We start from the raw sequence: 16,498 nt of genomic DNA, 5'->3' as shown, positions 1-16,498 counted from the left end.
GTAATTATTTTTTTTTTTTTTTGCGTAATAACTTAACAACTTTTGAAGCATTAAAAATGCTTTCTATATTTTTTTCCTTTAGCAACTTTTCTGGTAGAAAAATGAATCTATTTGGTACTTTGGAGAATCAAAAGTAAAGATTTCGAAATAGCTTTCAATTTTGTCGAAAAAAAAAGAAATTAAAAAAAACGGAGATTTATAATCAAAACCAGTTTTCGATTTTGATTTTTGGAGTAACTATAAAATATAACCGTACCTACATATATCACCTTTTCGAAATATTTATATACATGATACAATTTTCGATTTTTGTTAGTTTTATATTGCTAATAAAAAAATTTCACTCGATCAAAAAAGTCGAACATTTAATAAACGGTTCCACCCAAGTTTTGTCAGTGAAATTTAAAAAAAAAAGTCAATAATAAATTCTCAATATTTTTTTATGAGCAAACTTAGAGTTTTAACAAAGATCACCAAAATCAAGACAATTTGCAAATTTATTTTAAGTTAGTGATTCACACGAGTTTTTTTATTTATATCTAAGATTTTAAAATCTAATATACGAAATTCCCATTGCCCATTTCTACCAATAAACTAAAAAAGGTATCGGAAAGTAAAATACATTGTTATTAATTAGCACTTGAAATTAAATTAACTCATATATTAACTCATTCCTTATTTTTTCAAAAACAAATTACAGTGTCGTATACGCCACGCAAAGGCTTGACGTATATAACAGATATATTTTCGGTTTCCAATTCTCTAACCTTCGAACAGGTAAATTATCGACACCTGCTGTATGAGTTTTATTTAAGTTCTTTTGGTGACCACGATAACGAGTGCTGCGCAAAAGATAATTAAATAGAAGTCCAACAGGATTTACTTTACTCCCGAACAACTGCCCACGATAACGAGTACTGAATGTTCGAGGGTGAGATATCTTAAACCCAGACAAAGTTTTACTCTTTCTCGACTGACCACGATAACGAGTGCTGGACGAGAAAATAAGTACTACAGTGTCTTACTACCTGTTTTTAAAAGTGTTATTCACCACAACGTCTCGTGTTCACTCGTAAGATAAAATATTCTAAAAAAGGAGTAAAGAAAAACAGTGACTCTTGGTTTTTAAAAAAAAAGGAATTAAATATAATAAAATATATCAAAAAAACAAAATAATCAAATGAAACTTAAAAATACTGCTCGTTAACTACGACAATAAGCGAAACAAAACAAAAAGTCTCGTTCCCGCCACAGACGTCGCCTTATGTAGGTAGTGGTAGCAATTTTGATGACTCGGCTTGATTACAGACTTCTGCTTCGTATATTATTTTAATATTTATAATTTCGTCATATATACAACAATAGTAAATACTTGAAATGTTCAAATATGTGTTGTATATATAACGGAATTATAAAATATTAAAATAACATACGAAGCAGAAGTCAATCAAGCCTAGTCATCAAAATTGCAATCACTACATAAGGCGACGTCTGCGGCGAGAGCGGGGCTGTTTCTTTGTTTGGCTTATTGTCGTAGTTAACGAGCAGTATTTTTAAGTTTCTTTTGGTTATTTTGTTTTTTGATATATTTTATTATATTTAATTCCTTTTTTTTTTAAAACCAAGTGTCACTGTTTTTCTTTACTCCTTTTTTAGAATATTTTATCTTACGGGTGGACACGGAGACGTTGTGGTGAATAACACTTTAAAAAACAGGTAGTAAGACACTGTAGTACCTATTTTCTAGTCCAGCACTCGTTATCGTGGTCAGTCGAGAAAGAGTAAAACTTTGTCTAGATTTAAGATATCTCACCCTCGAACATCCAGTACTCGTTATCGTGGTCAGTTGTTCGGGAGTAAAGTAACATTAAAGTTGTGTAGTGTAAATCCTGTTGGACTTCTATTTAATTATCATTTTGCGCAGCCCTCGTTATCGTGGTCACCAAAAGGTGAACTTAAATAAAACTCAAACAACAGGTGTCGATAATTTACTCATTCAACGGTTAGAGAATAGGAAACCGAAATATATCTGTTATATACCTACGTCAAGCCTTTGCGTGGCGCATACGACAAATGTTTTTGATTTTATAATTTACTGTAGGTACATGATAACATTTTCAAAATATTTTGACTTATTTTGAGCTATTTAGACATTAAAATGTTTTTTAATGTTTTCTATAAAAGTCAATTCTTTTGCTGTTTTGTTGGGTCATAAAACAAAATAATCCTTATAAATTATTGTAAAGCATTTGAAAATATTAAAGGTACATACCTAAACTATGTTTTTTAATAAGTATTTATAGTTTAAGTTTTGACAATGTAACATTCGTTACACCTTATATAATATGTATAGTATATATATTATACTCACACTTAACACACACTATATGATTGACTAATACATAATATACACATTCAACACTTTTCTACCCATGCACATAATTACTTATTATTAAAATGACACACAGCAGTTAGTTCGACAGTCACCATCAACAGGAGCGATCTCACCAAATACACTTATTAACAGCCATCTACATTAGTAAAGTATTTTTTTTAGTAATTTTTAATACAATAATATTAATATTGATCTATAAACTAAACGTATCTTATTATTGATGAAATACTTCATACACAGTGCTCTAATCCCCAGCTACGGAAAACTTATCCATAAGGAAAAGAAAACGTTCCCTGGATAGCTAATATCATAACAAGGTCCCCCGACCACATTGCAGCAATATTAATCATAATCTCAAACATTTTAAAATTTATTTTATTTTTATACTTGTCCTAATGAAACTAAAATATCTAAAAATTATATTTACATTTTTTTTTCTATTGTAAATTACTATCGTTATTTGCATGGGTGATAAAACTATTTATTTTTTTTTTTGGGGATATTTTTATGCATAAATTATTAGTCGATAATATTGAATTTATAGTCTAACTGATAAATTTAAACTTCTATATAGTCTAATTATAATTCATTATTAAATTCATAAGGAAATAAGACTTAAAATTTTCACATAAATCATTCAAAAGAGAAATTGTTCTGTTTAATTTTGATTTTGTAAATACAATTATAAATAATTTTAAAATAAAATAAGTTTATATTATTTACGGAACTGAAATCCCTTGTCATTAGTTTAGTAGTTACGTGTTTGTTTATGAGTGTAGTTTTTCAATAAAATTTACTTTGTAATTTAGCACCTATGATAACACACATATACTTCAAGCAGTTTCTTGCTGTATTAAGTAGGTATTTATATATTATTATCAGTTAATTTATTTTAAAATCTTATATAATTTAAAATATAGGTATTAATATTTAATAACATTATACACAATACATTTTTCTTGTTTATTAGCATAGTATAACTCAATTATTTTGTTTTATTTTCCATTTTAATTTGTTTATCGAGTGATCCTTTTGGTTCAAAGTACTCCTTATTAGAAGGCTGTGTTTCTATATGGGCAACAGCCTGAATCAAAAAGTCATGAAACGAATACTTGTTATATCCATTACATTTCTCTTCACACATTTCGTTTGAAGTATGACATTCGATTGGTTTTGCATTCATTTGAGGACATTCTAAAATCAAAGATAACATGTGATTAAATTACCTAATGTTCATTTAAACTTCAATTTAAAAATAGTGAAATCAATTTCTATTACCTATGGTAAAACATTAACTTACCAGGTAAACAATGTTCAGCACAATCAGGTTCTTTTTCAGGATTGGAGCTATAGTATTGTTTAATAAGTAATTTAGTTGCATGAGTGATTGGTCGTTGAATATTTTCAAAACTCTGCGTTTGAAACAGATAATTACATTTGTATCTTTAGAGTAGGTGTGTAATATGTAAGAATATTGGTAAGAATCGATAATACCTATACCTATTTTATGTCTTAAATAAATTCTCCTTACAAAACTTACTGTTAGTTTTTTAAATAATTTAGGTATATCTATATATATTTAGGTGTGGGTATTAGTAAATTAGTCTATGGGAATAGGGTATTAATTGGTATTATCCTTATCGGGGTACTGCTAGGAACCTATTAGAACTAGGTTTATTTATCTTATGCACTAAGTTGCAATATTTAAAATTAATGCTTTGCATAAATTAAAATGAAAAATGAAAATATAAATTATTTGGTAATACATTTTTTTATTTAGTAAAATTAGGAGCTTAGATAATACCCAATAACCTACCTAATGAGACATATTTTACATAATATTACTATTTCAGTTGTGTAGTTAATATGAATTCCATCTAATAACTATTTCTAGGTAGGCAGGTACTTAAAGTAAATGTAGCTTACAAATATTGAAACTTGAATTTTCAATTGCAAATGGAAAAATGTAAGAAAAAATTATAAATACAAAAAACAAAAAAGAATCTGAAAAACATGAATGGAATTTATATAAAATTAAAAATAATAATAGTAAGTACACGACTAACAAAATAAGAAATGAAATAAATTTTAAGGTATTAGGGTTGACGTATTAAATCATTTGGGTAGCAAGGTGGATCCAGAAATTTTTCACGGGGTGGAAGAGGAGGCCTCAGTCTTAGTAACTCATGACTAAGCTGCTTAAATAATTATAACATAATACGTAAAAGTAACAAAAAGCATGTTGTTCGCTTTGCCTTCAGGAATACATAATATAAAAAGATCTAATATATTATATAGGTACCTACATAATATAATCAGTGGCGTAGCCAGGGGGGGTTTAAGGGTTTTAAACCACCCCTTCGCCTTAAAATTTTTTTATTATTGTTTGATTTTAATACTTTGATTTTTACTATTATTATTATTATTTTTATTATTTTAGTACTTTATATGCACGGCTGTGGGACGCTATTCGGTGATCGCTGCGTGCTTATCGCACCGACGACCGAGCGATCTCACATCTACCCTGAGTTGTATATATACATATGTCTATGGCGTGTATGTATGAGGCATTGAGACGAGACGACGATGGCGACGGCTAATATTGTTTAAAATATATTTTTATTTTTATAAATTATTCTTTCATACCATATACTATAGTCTCCGTCTCACTGCGAAAGTAAAACCATGACAAAATAGATTTATTTTGTAATGAGTGAAACAGTGTCATTGAATAATATGAAAAAAATATAGCATGATGTTTATAATTATAATTACGATTTTCTATTCTATGAGTATACTGTCGTTGATTGGCATGACTTCATAATTACTTTTTTTACCTAACCTAACCTAACCTAACCTTTTGGAAGGGGAAAAAATGTATGTCATTTGATATTGAAATAACTTTACCTCAAACATTCGAAAAAATTGGTTTAATGTAAAAACTATCTGTCCAAACGATTACTATAAAATATTATTGTTTATTCCATTTTTTAGATAATTTTATTAGTCAACTTCATTATAGGTTCAATCATTGAAAATGATTCAAAATATTTCAAGAGGCCCAACATCTTAATATCGGATAAAATAGCATACCGTGGAGAGGAAAATGATCAATATGAAGCGGCCCTATCTTAAATTTTCAAAATATGTTGGGCTATGGCCAGACCTTAACACAGGGTTCGGCGCCACTGGTTCAATGCACTATGCACATAAATCTCTAATTGCCAGTTTTTGATGTCTCTTATCAAACAATAATTTGCCAGATAGAGTAGAAAACAAAAAAAGTTTGGCAGAAAAGTATAGTGAAGATCTTCAATGTAGTTCAAATTCAGTAATTAGAGAAGTATTGACATGGACACAAAAGCTTGTTGGAGCAGCAAAACAAAAAATTCGTTAGAAGCTCTTATACTTTATAGTATGTAACCCACTCATTTTCCATCTACTTATAAACTTCTCCAAATACTAGCTACACTTTCCATAACTACAGCAAGCAGTGAAAGATCATTTTCTACATCAAAAAGACTTAAGACATACGTACCTTAGAAATACTATTGGAGAAAATAGATTAAATAGTTCAGCACTACTAAATATTCATCGTGAAATTATTTTAACAACAGATGAAGTTCTTAATGACTTTACAAAAGACTCAATGAAAATAATAATAATAAAAAATATATTAATACTAGTATAAAAATTTAAAGTTTTTTTTATTTTATATTTTTACTTGTTTATAATAAGTCAATAAGTGTGTAGGTACTGCGTGTTTAATATTAACATACATAAATATCATTATTCAGCTTCAGCTAATCAAAAATGTATTATTCAACTAGCGTACAAATTGGTACATCTTAGCGGATTTAGTTTTACCGCTCCTGAACAATATATTTTAGAGATTTATTACACGGGTACTTTTTTTTATACAAAATATATGAATTTTTTAATTTCGTTTAATATTTTGAATTCACTTACCTTTAAAAACTGCATTATTTTTATGTATAGGAGAAAAAATATAGAAAAATAATTATGTTTTATGAAAACTAATCTATTTATTTATAAATGCACGGTTTTTGAGGAATTGTAAAAATATTAGTAGTTAAAGATAAAACATGAATACATATTACTATATTACACAGATGGTACATCAGACATGATTCGCGTTTATTATATTTATTAGATAGTTTAAACGATTGATAAAATATATTTGAATTGTAATAATTAACTAAGTGTTTAACATAGACTTTAAATTAATTTTCATATTGTTTATTTATAGGTACCATGGTAGGCATCTATCTAAAATCATGGATATAAGCCAGATATACCTTTTCTTTCCATGTTGGCACCTCTAAGTTGACGCGGTCCCGCGTAATATCCATTTGAATTCAAACGGCCCACGGCGTTTGCGCAGTAATCCGCGAAATTACTTCTCTTTTCAACCGCAATCGTCGACGGACGACACTGGCGCTCGATAAGCGCATCTGGAGCGGTCTAGCCGCCGAGACTGAACCGGTCGTTAATCTACCTAGTTTAGTTTTCACACAGAACGACACACGCTCCACACTCTACCGAACCCGACACAACCTCGAGTGGACATTCTTTTTCTGTGTTTTCTTGTCGTTTACAATTTGTTTCGTGCTCACCATTTTCTGGCGATTGTATTGCCACAAATAAAAACCATAATACCACGAATCGATTGTGCTGTTTTTTTTTTTTTGTCCACCCCACGTCCTACACCACTAACTCACGTGGCATCCATCCAGGACCACCACAACGTGGGACGTTTTAAAAAACTTGGCTACCCATATAGCTTGATTTATTTAAATTTGGAACTATGATACACATTTAAAGCGTGGTGGATGGAACATACCTTGCATGTCTCATCAACCTTAATAATATCTGATGATAATCTGATTTTATTATAAATAAATTTTTTTTTGGTACTGGCTTGGTTCACGACCACATACCCGCATATTCTCGCGCCACTCAGGTTTAGTTGACGCTCACCGCTTATATTTCTCGTTTTTCTATTATTTATTCTTTATAAAATTCGGAAATAGATATTTAAAATTAATAATAATTAATTATACAATAACTAAAAACGTATGAAAAATTATATTAAATATTTTATCTATGCATATTATATAATGCAGGTGGCTAAAATTTGGAACTAGGTATTTAAAAATAACAATTATAATAACTAGGGCTGGGATTTCGATGTGCTTTGGATTGTTTTCCAAAGCTTACTGTGTGATGCTCGTCTGGTCACAAATTTGTTTTATGTACTTATGAAAGAGAATAAGAAAGTTTATATCGCATTTTTTGGGATTTTATCAGTTTTCGGGTCATTTTCTTAATTTGTTAAAGCATTTCAGAGTTTTTGGAGCACTTTTTGAGTTTTCTGAAAACCAAGTATGAATTTAAAATTTTATTTTAATATTTTTAAACTGACATGGTTTTTATATAAATATAACAGATTATAAGTAGGTATAGGTACCTACTAATAATTCGTATTATATTATTGGACAAGGTTTGAGTAACCACTACCCACATTTCCTGTTAAATAATCTTAAATCGGTAAAATCGACGTCCGATGATATCGTTCGACGTTCAGTACGAGTTTTGTCGTCGTAAACACCGTTTTATTAATCTAGTTAATTTTTTTAGGGCATTATTTAGAGTTTCTAAGTCATAAAAGCATTTTAAAAAAAAATTTTAGGGCATTAAAATCCAAGCCCTAATAATAACACATAAGTATAAAAAATTTTAAAAATATTATTTTTCTTTTGGTTGTTTCCTCTAGTGTTTATTTATGTGTAAATTAGCTCACCAACTGCAAAAAGTTGGATCAGCAACCGCCATAGGAGGGAAAGTTAATGAAAAAACTCAAATTAAGTTAAGTAAAGCTAAACTCACAACGATCCGTCTGAGGCCTTTCGGTATGTGCTGATCCAGCCATTTCGGTCACGTAGACCATCGTGAGAACCGAAATGGTCACACACTCGTTTTACCCTGAGTCAACACTTTCGAACGCCAAAATGCAAGCCTTCCGTACACAGTGGCGTCACGAACATTTTCTTCACAAGGGCAAACATTGATGTTAACCAACCACCCACCCATAAAAAAACTGACAATATTAATATATAATATTAATATATAATATATATATATATATATATATAGTATATATAAATAAATAATAATATTTAATATTGATATTATTTTCCTTAATAAATTAACATAAATTTAACAGTTTATTACTGTCACTAACTGTACCTTTTCTATTATGAGTCCATACTTTAAAAAATTTACCATTAACAGTTTAGTAAATTTAATTATTTTAATACATTTAAAAATAACAAGTTCAACAAAATCAAAAAAAAATCATGTTCAATGATCATAGATAGAATAAATTAAATACCAATAGAAAACGATTCTTAAGTTTAGTTTAAGTTCAAAAACTCCACCTGGAAAAAAATCTTGTTTAGCACCCCTTTAAATTTTTGTTTTTCGAAAAATTATGTATTTCAACGTTTTAAACATGATGTTACAAAAAAAATTATCGGAAATCATAAGTTTATGAGATATTATGTCCAAGATAAAAGTATCATATCTTTACAAAAATCAAAATTTTGATTTTATTTTCGAAATTCTATGGTAAAAATATAGAAAAATGCATTTTTGTCGCGCACTGTCAGCACTTATGAACTCGAAGGGGGAGGGCTAAACTAGATGTATACCTTTTTAATTTTAATTAGTAAATCATATACCTTAAAATTACAGCCAGTTTTTCTTTCGGTGAAATGGGAAATTTAATTATATTTGTTGGAACTGTTGCAATGTCTTTAGAAATAGCAGATAATACAAAATCAAATTGCTCTCTTGTGAGTCTGAAATAAGCTTGAAATTTGGTTTCATCGTCTATGAGGTGCCTGGTTATAAGATTTTCAAAAGCACCTTCTGTGCGTCGAGCCGTAAACATGTCGTGTGTTTTCTTCTTCTTTTTGTTTGAGATCATCGGACGAATTATCTCTTCATCTCGTTCCTTCTCTTCGATGATGTGCACGATTGAGTCGAAAATATCGTCATCCATGATCGACGTTCGGTTGAACACTAGAATTTACTAGAACATTTAACTGGCTGCAAACAGTGGACTGCAGAAAACAAACCATCTCTAGTACGCGCGACCGTCGCTGCACCAGCTGCACGTGGCGACTGCTGCAATCGGTCGCAACAGCCAAACCAGACCTTAAAATCTAATTAACTACCATTGTTACTCAGTGCAGCGGAACATTTCTACTTTATCAGGCACCCTTTTTTTTTGCAATTTTTTTGGTGGACTTGGTAATTTTTTGGCTGAAAAAAAAACGTTAGTGAAATCAGAATTTGGCGCACGAAGTTAGTTTTGTAGTTATAACTAATTGAAGTTTTAACATAATATAATAGCCCTTAAATACCTGTAATGCCAAAGCATAATAGTGTTCGTTAATGGCTCAATGGTAAAATCACATTTACATTAGCATGGCATCGAGAGGTCGATACCCGCCCCACCCTATTTTTTTTTGCACTTTAAAAAAAAAAAAAACGAAGATCTTACAATTTTAATGATATTTATTATTAACATATTTTCTTTTTTTCAAACAGAACTAACAATTAAATAACAATATTATCAAGTATAGTGGCTCCCGGGGCTAAAATAGCTAACCTAACCGGGTTAGCCTCTACGGGGTCGCAAGGAGAGAGCATCCCTGCCCTTCGGGCAGACGGGTAACCTAACTTAACAGCCATTATCCCTTAACTTAACCTAACCGGTCTGTCAACCGACTGTTAAAGTAACATATTAAATATTATTATATAGTGGCTACCTTTGCATGGCATTAAACTTTAATGTATATAGTAGGCATTCGTTTGGAAGAATAAAACTTCTCGTTGAAATAGATGTTTCAATGTTTAAAAAAAATCGCTTGCGTGCTAAAATTCAAGTATACTAAAAAAAAAAAATGCATTTCGCAAGATTGATAGAATTAAGCAAAAACAACTTAGATAAGATTACAAAAGTTAAATTATGTTTAAATTATGGTTAGAGAGTGAACAGTATCGTACTTATTGTGTACCATTGATAGTGTTTCTTTATAAATTTTATAAATTTAATATTTTACTGTAGTACTGTAGTAATTATTAGTCATAATGAGTATCCCATACTTAAATTTATACGACTTAAAAGAATTGTCTATACGCAATGACGGATTAGGAAATAGAAATGCTACAACGTGTCGGTGCATTAGTGCATTACACACTGAACCGAAATGCGTAAGAGGTCACAAAATGAAATTAACACGCGATGAAGCATCCCTCGACAAATATAAGTGGAAATGCAGGGAAAAAAAAATAAAAAAAAAATAAAATTTGTAACTATAGGTAAATATTAAAACTAAATTAAACTACTAAATTATAATTACTACTATTAAAACTAAACTAAATTAAAATAAATACAAAATAATTATAATATAATTTATAGCATGTCGTTGAGAAAAAACACGTTTTTTGGAAAGTCACACCTGTCATTGTTAGACATTTGTGGCTTCGTAAATTTTTTGGTGATGAGTTGTTCATTCCCAGTACTCCAACTACAATTGCGGCTGGGGAATCAAACAATCGTGGACTGGGCATCCTTTTGTCGCGAAGTCGTTTACGATTATATGATTGTTAGGAAAGTAATGATTGGTGGTCATGGACATACCGTTGAAATTGACGAGTCAAAATTAGGTAGACGTAAACACCATCGAGGCCACCGTGTCGAGGGACAGTGGGTGTTTGGGGGCTATGAAAGGGAAACAGGAAATTGTTTTATGATTCCCGTTGAAAATCGTACCGCCGACACGTTATTAAAAATAATTAAAGATTGGGTAAAGCCTGGAACTACAATTATATCGGACTGTTGGAAGGTATTTCTATAAAAGTGAACTTGTAAATACAGATAAACTTCTAATCACCTAATTTTAGGCTTACAAAACTTTGAACAACCAAGGCTATGTTCATCTAACGGTGAATCACAGCCTTCATTTCAAGGATCCTGATACAGGTATTTATTCCAATGCTATAGAAAGCTCATGGAGACACACTAAAGCTTCTATTTCTCAATATTGTTGAAAGAAAGAGTTTTACGCAGGTTACCTAGCCAAACACATGTTCCAAAAAAAAAATGTCGGACCTTTAAATTAGATGCCAAAGCGGAATTTTTTAAACAAGCAGGGATTTTATACAGTAACATCAATGAATATGACGACAGCGAGAACGATGACAACAACGACGGCAACAACGACAGTGACGATGATAACCCTCCGGGATATACTTTTTTAAAATTAATTATGTATTTTAAATCTTTAGACAATAAAAAAACACATTACACATAATACGTAGCAATTATAATATAAAATAATTCACTATCGTCGAAAAAAATGAAAAAAAAAATGCAAAAAATTTGGTAGCAATGAGGGAAGCATTTTGATCCTGTAACCGTAATGTTCTCGGTGGTGCCGCGTTATCCATTGCACCACGGCATAAGTTAATTTCTTGATTAAATGTGGACTATTTAACCAAAATTATCAAACTTTAATGGGCTATAACTTCCTAATGGTTAAAAATATTTTTTTTTGTTTTTGTTTTTTTCCATTAAAATATAAGTTATCATAAGTATATTATTTTTTGAAAAATCACATGTGTGTTGGTAAAAATTTATACGACATTAATTTTACAAAATCAAATCGATTGATTATTCCTGCAATTTTTTTATTCGTATTGTCATCTATTTATAGTATATAATATGTATTTTTATACTTGGTTTTTAACATTTTTAATATTTTTACCAACACAAAAGTTATTTATTTTTCATATAATTCTAATACCTAACTTATATTTTAATGGAAAAGAAACAAAAAAAAAAAATTAAGAACATTTTTAATCATACCTGTGGTCAAAATAGATTATAGACAATCCTAAGTCTGTTAAAATGGGAAGGAAAATGTCAGTATAGTATAGTACTCACCAAAAAATATTCAAGAACTTATGTTGTAGCTAAAATAATTCAGCACCCAACTAGTGTAGTACCTACAAAAATCCGGGACCCAACTAGTGTAGTACCTAAAATAATTAGGGACCCAACTAGTGTAGCAATTTTAAAATTGGGACCCAACTCGGATGGGGCGTATATCGATTCCGCCGATTTTACATCGATTCCGCCGGCTATTGACTCCGCCGGCTACCGTTTATAATATCTGCATATCGATTCCGCCGGCTATTGACTCCGCCGGCTACCGTTTATAATATCTGCATATCGATTCCGCCGGCTATTAATTCCGCCGGCTACCGTTTACAATATTTACACATCGATTCCGCCGGACACTGTTCATCCCCCCTTTGTATATGTATTTTAAAATTTATAGTCTATTTAGTATAATTATATTAATATATTATTATACAACTATAAATTAAAATATTAGTATTTAATTAATATGTACATTTGAATATATCATATTGTTAATTGTATATAGTATAAATTGTATAAAAATATTACAATTGTACCTATATAGTTCAAAATTAAAGTGTATAACTACTTTTGGTAATATTTGGAAACAGTTAATAAGTTATCATATATAAGCTCATCCCAACATTTTCATATTCACCCATGTTTTAAATAAAAAAATACAAACTGACACTTACATACATATAAACGGAATAAACACCGAAAAAAATAGTAAGAATAGCGCTTTTAAAAAAAAACAACAAAGTATTAAAAATTTATCAAATGATTTGAACGATAATAAAATTTCTAGGTTCACTTATTTAAAACATGTGTCCGAATATTATCAAAAGTAGTTTGATTTATACCTATATTTTTATTTTATACTTATATAATATTTTTATCATTTTATTCATTTTATTCAAAGACATGTGACCAAATATTATCAAAATTATTTACATTTATACATTTTTATTTTATACCTTCAAAACGTATCAGTAACCTAACCTATCAGTAGCCGGCGGAATCAATATGTAGATTTTATAAACAGTAGCCGGCGGAATTAATAGCCGGCGGAATCAATATGTAGATTTTATAATCAGTAGCCGGCGGAATTAATAGCCGGCGGAATCAATATAAACCTTTTTCCTAAGCAGGTAGTTTCGGCGGAATCGATAATTCCCCCTCGGATGCAGCCACAACGATAATAAAAGAAAAAGGGTCAATTACGCGGCTGCATGTTACTTGTGTCCCAAAAAAAGGTATATTTTACAGGTAGTAAATTTGACTGGTAACTTGCGTCCCGTTTTGGGGACGCAAGTCGGCCATATAATTATTATCGATATTTACTACTAAAATTACTTAAGTCGATAGTATCATGTCACTTAAATCGATAGTTCATAAACTATACTATATAATAAATCTCACTATTTGAATTGAATATCTACATGGATATTTTTGGTATGTCAAAATATAAAAAATATGAATTTTATTATTATGACAAAATGTAAAAAATTAGAATTGTAAAATTAAAATTAATAAAAATTAAATTAAAATATTGTGTTTTTTAATAACTTATTGATATCGATTATACCGATATTTTCGGGACGCAATTAGGTTATAAAAAAGGTATTACGGGATGCAAATAGGCATGACCCTTTTTGAATCTTTTTTTGCGGGATGCAACTAACCTACTGATGTTATTTTCGGACGCAAGTAGTATACTCCCAATTACACTATAACCCCGGAATCGACGGTTCAACCAATTACGCAAAATTGTCTGTAAAAACGACTGTTCGATCGCAATCAACGTCTTATAAAGAAAACCACGAATTTTTAATTTTACCAAAAAACGCCTAACTCATCCACAAAAAAAAATAAAGTAAAAATTCACCTATTCCGGAAGTCATCAAACTCGATGATCCGTCGTATAAAGAACCAGGAAAAATCGATATTTTTATCGGAGAGGAGATATGAGTGTAGTGATGATAGACGATAGTCTGCTATTCCTAGTCACCCATATTTTGTTCGGTGACGTTGTACTTGTCCCACTCGTGCGGCGGCGGCACGTACCAGAACGAAGACTGCTCCCTGACGGCGACGACGACGATATATTCTGTCACGGCGTCGACGATGTCTGTCATGGCGGTGGCAATGTCTGTTACGGCGGTGCGATTATAATATGTGATAGCGGTGAGTACGGATGAACGGACTCCTCCCAGACGCACGGGGCGCTATTTCATTATTTTATGTATGAACATTGAACACTATGAACTGTGCACGCTATCCCTAACCGACCTTAGCAAAGTGGGGCTACGCGGAACGATGTCATTTGGCGATATAACGACACTGAATATATGTATAATATGTGTATATAATATATATTTTATATTATACTCCGTCAATCGATTGTAACGATGCTCAACTACGACGCAACTGGCGGCGGAGCGTATGTTACCGATAAACACTATATACTTATTGTGTATATCTTTGATTACAAACGACTGGTTGGACAGCTTAAGGTTAGGTATTTTGAAAAGATACAGTTTCTGTATATTGTCGGCGCAATAAGTTAACCTATTTTATATTATTTTAATTTTTACTTATTATAGGTAAATAAATATAAATATAATTCATAAATAATTTGTTGTTAAAATTAAAATAGTAAACGGAATTATAATTAATAATTACCTATCAACAGACATTCAAAAACATTTTTTTTTTTACCAATTTTACATATTGAAATGGCTATGAAACAATTTAGTACCTAACAATTAGGATTCATGGACACTTCCACGTCTGCCATTTCCTCGTCACGCGTTTCCCCGTAACCACTTCCTCGTAAGATATTTCCCCGTCCAATACATTTCCCCGTACGACATATCCCCGTCTATTATAAGTATACTCATAAATATAAAATATAAGTAATAAAAATACAAAAAAATACCATAAAATATTTTAATGTTGTAGTTCTAAATTATGAGCGATTCCAATTATTAAGTACTCATTTAGATCACGTTCATCATATGTAGACACAATATTTTCTATACGTCTACATTTCGCTATTTTATTGTTATGTGTTTTCGACTAATATTTTTTGGTATTGGTGTAAAATCCAAATGATTCGTCGATAAACTAATATAAATAAACTAAATTTGATAAATTAATGTCTCAACAGTTTTTTGTAGACAATGAAGAGTTATTAATCCATTTAATTGATTATTTTGAAGAGACTTGGATTGGGAGACCAACTCGAAGAAATATACGGCGACCTCCAATATTTGATTTGACATTGTGAAACCAATATGATGCTACACAAGCAGGTTTACCAAAAACAAACAATAATATTGAAAGTTGGCATAGAGCATTCTCGTCTATGTTAGCTGCGGCTCATCCTACTATATGGCGACTTATTGAGGTTCTTAAAAAAGAACAACATTTAACTGAAGTAAAAATTAATCAATTTATTGCTGGACAGGAACCTTCAGCAAAAAAGAAAAAATATCGAGATATTGCTAGGCGTATAGAAAATATTATATATGATAAACGTGATCTAGATGAGTTAATTGGAATCGCTCATAATTTAGAACTACAACATTAAAATATTTTATGATAATTTTTTTGTATTTTTATTACTTATATTTTATATTTACATTTTATTAATTATATTACACATATTATTATATTTACACGATCTCGGTATAATTTGAATATTTCAGAAATGAATACAATATGGACGGGGAAATGTCGTACGGGGAAACGTATTGGACGGGGAAGTGGATACGGGAAACATGTGACGGGGAAATGTCAGACGGGGAAGTGAACATATACCACAATTAGTATTTGAACGAATCATCGACCTCTCTGTAAAAGTTATGTCTTACGTATTTCTCTCTCATATCCATTACCAACTATAAATCCGTATCATTAAAATTTGCTCCATTATTTCTTCAACTACGTTTTTAAAAAAACATATAAAACATTTTAGTAGATTACATATATAGATACCTAGGTATTATACGAATATTAGCTCTTAATGACAATGATTGTTATCCATGTTTTAAACATATTCAATAATTAATCTGATAATC

At 30.4% G+C, this 16,498-nt stretch overlaps 1 pseudogene; it reads right to left on the bottom strand.

Annotated features, from left to right (window-relative positions):
* The window catches only part of LOC149062534 (52 kDa repressor of the inhibitor of the protein kinase-like), a 177,648-nt pseudogene that overhangs the window by 61,738 nt on the left and 99,412 nt on the right, over positions 1-16,498 (bottom strand).

Source organism: Diuraphis noxia, unplaced genomic scaffold, assembly GCF_037042655.1.
Source record: "Diuraphis noxia isolate RWA-SAM2 unplaced genomic scaffold, SU_Dnox_SAM2 contig0001, whole genome shotgun sequence".
Taxonomy (NCBI): Eukaryota; Metazoa; Arthropoda; class Insecta; order Hemiptera; family Aphididae; genus Diuraphis; species Diuraphis noxia.
This window is presented reverse-complemented; position numbering and strand designations above follow the sequence as displayed.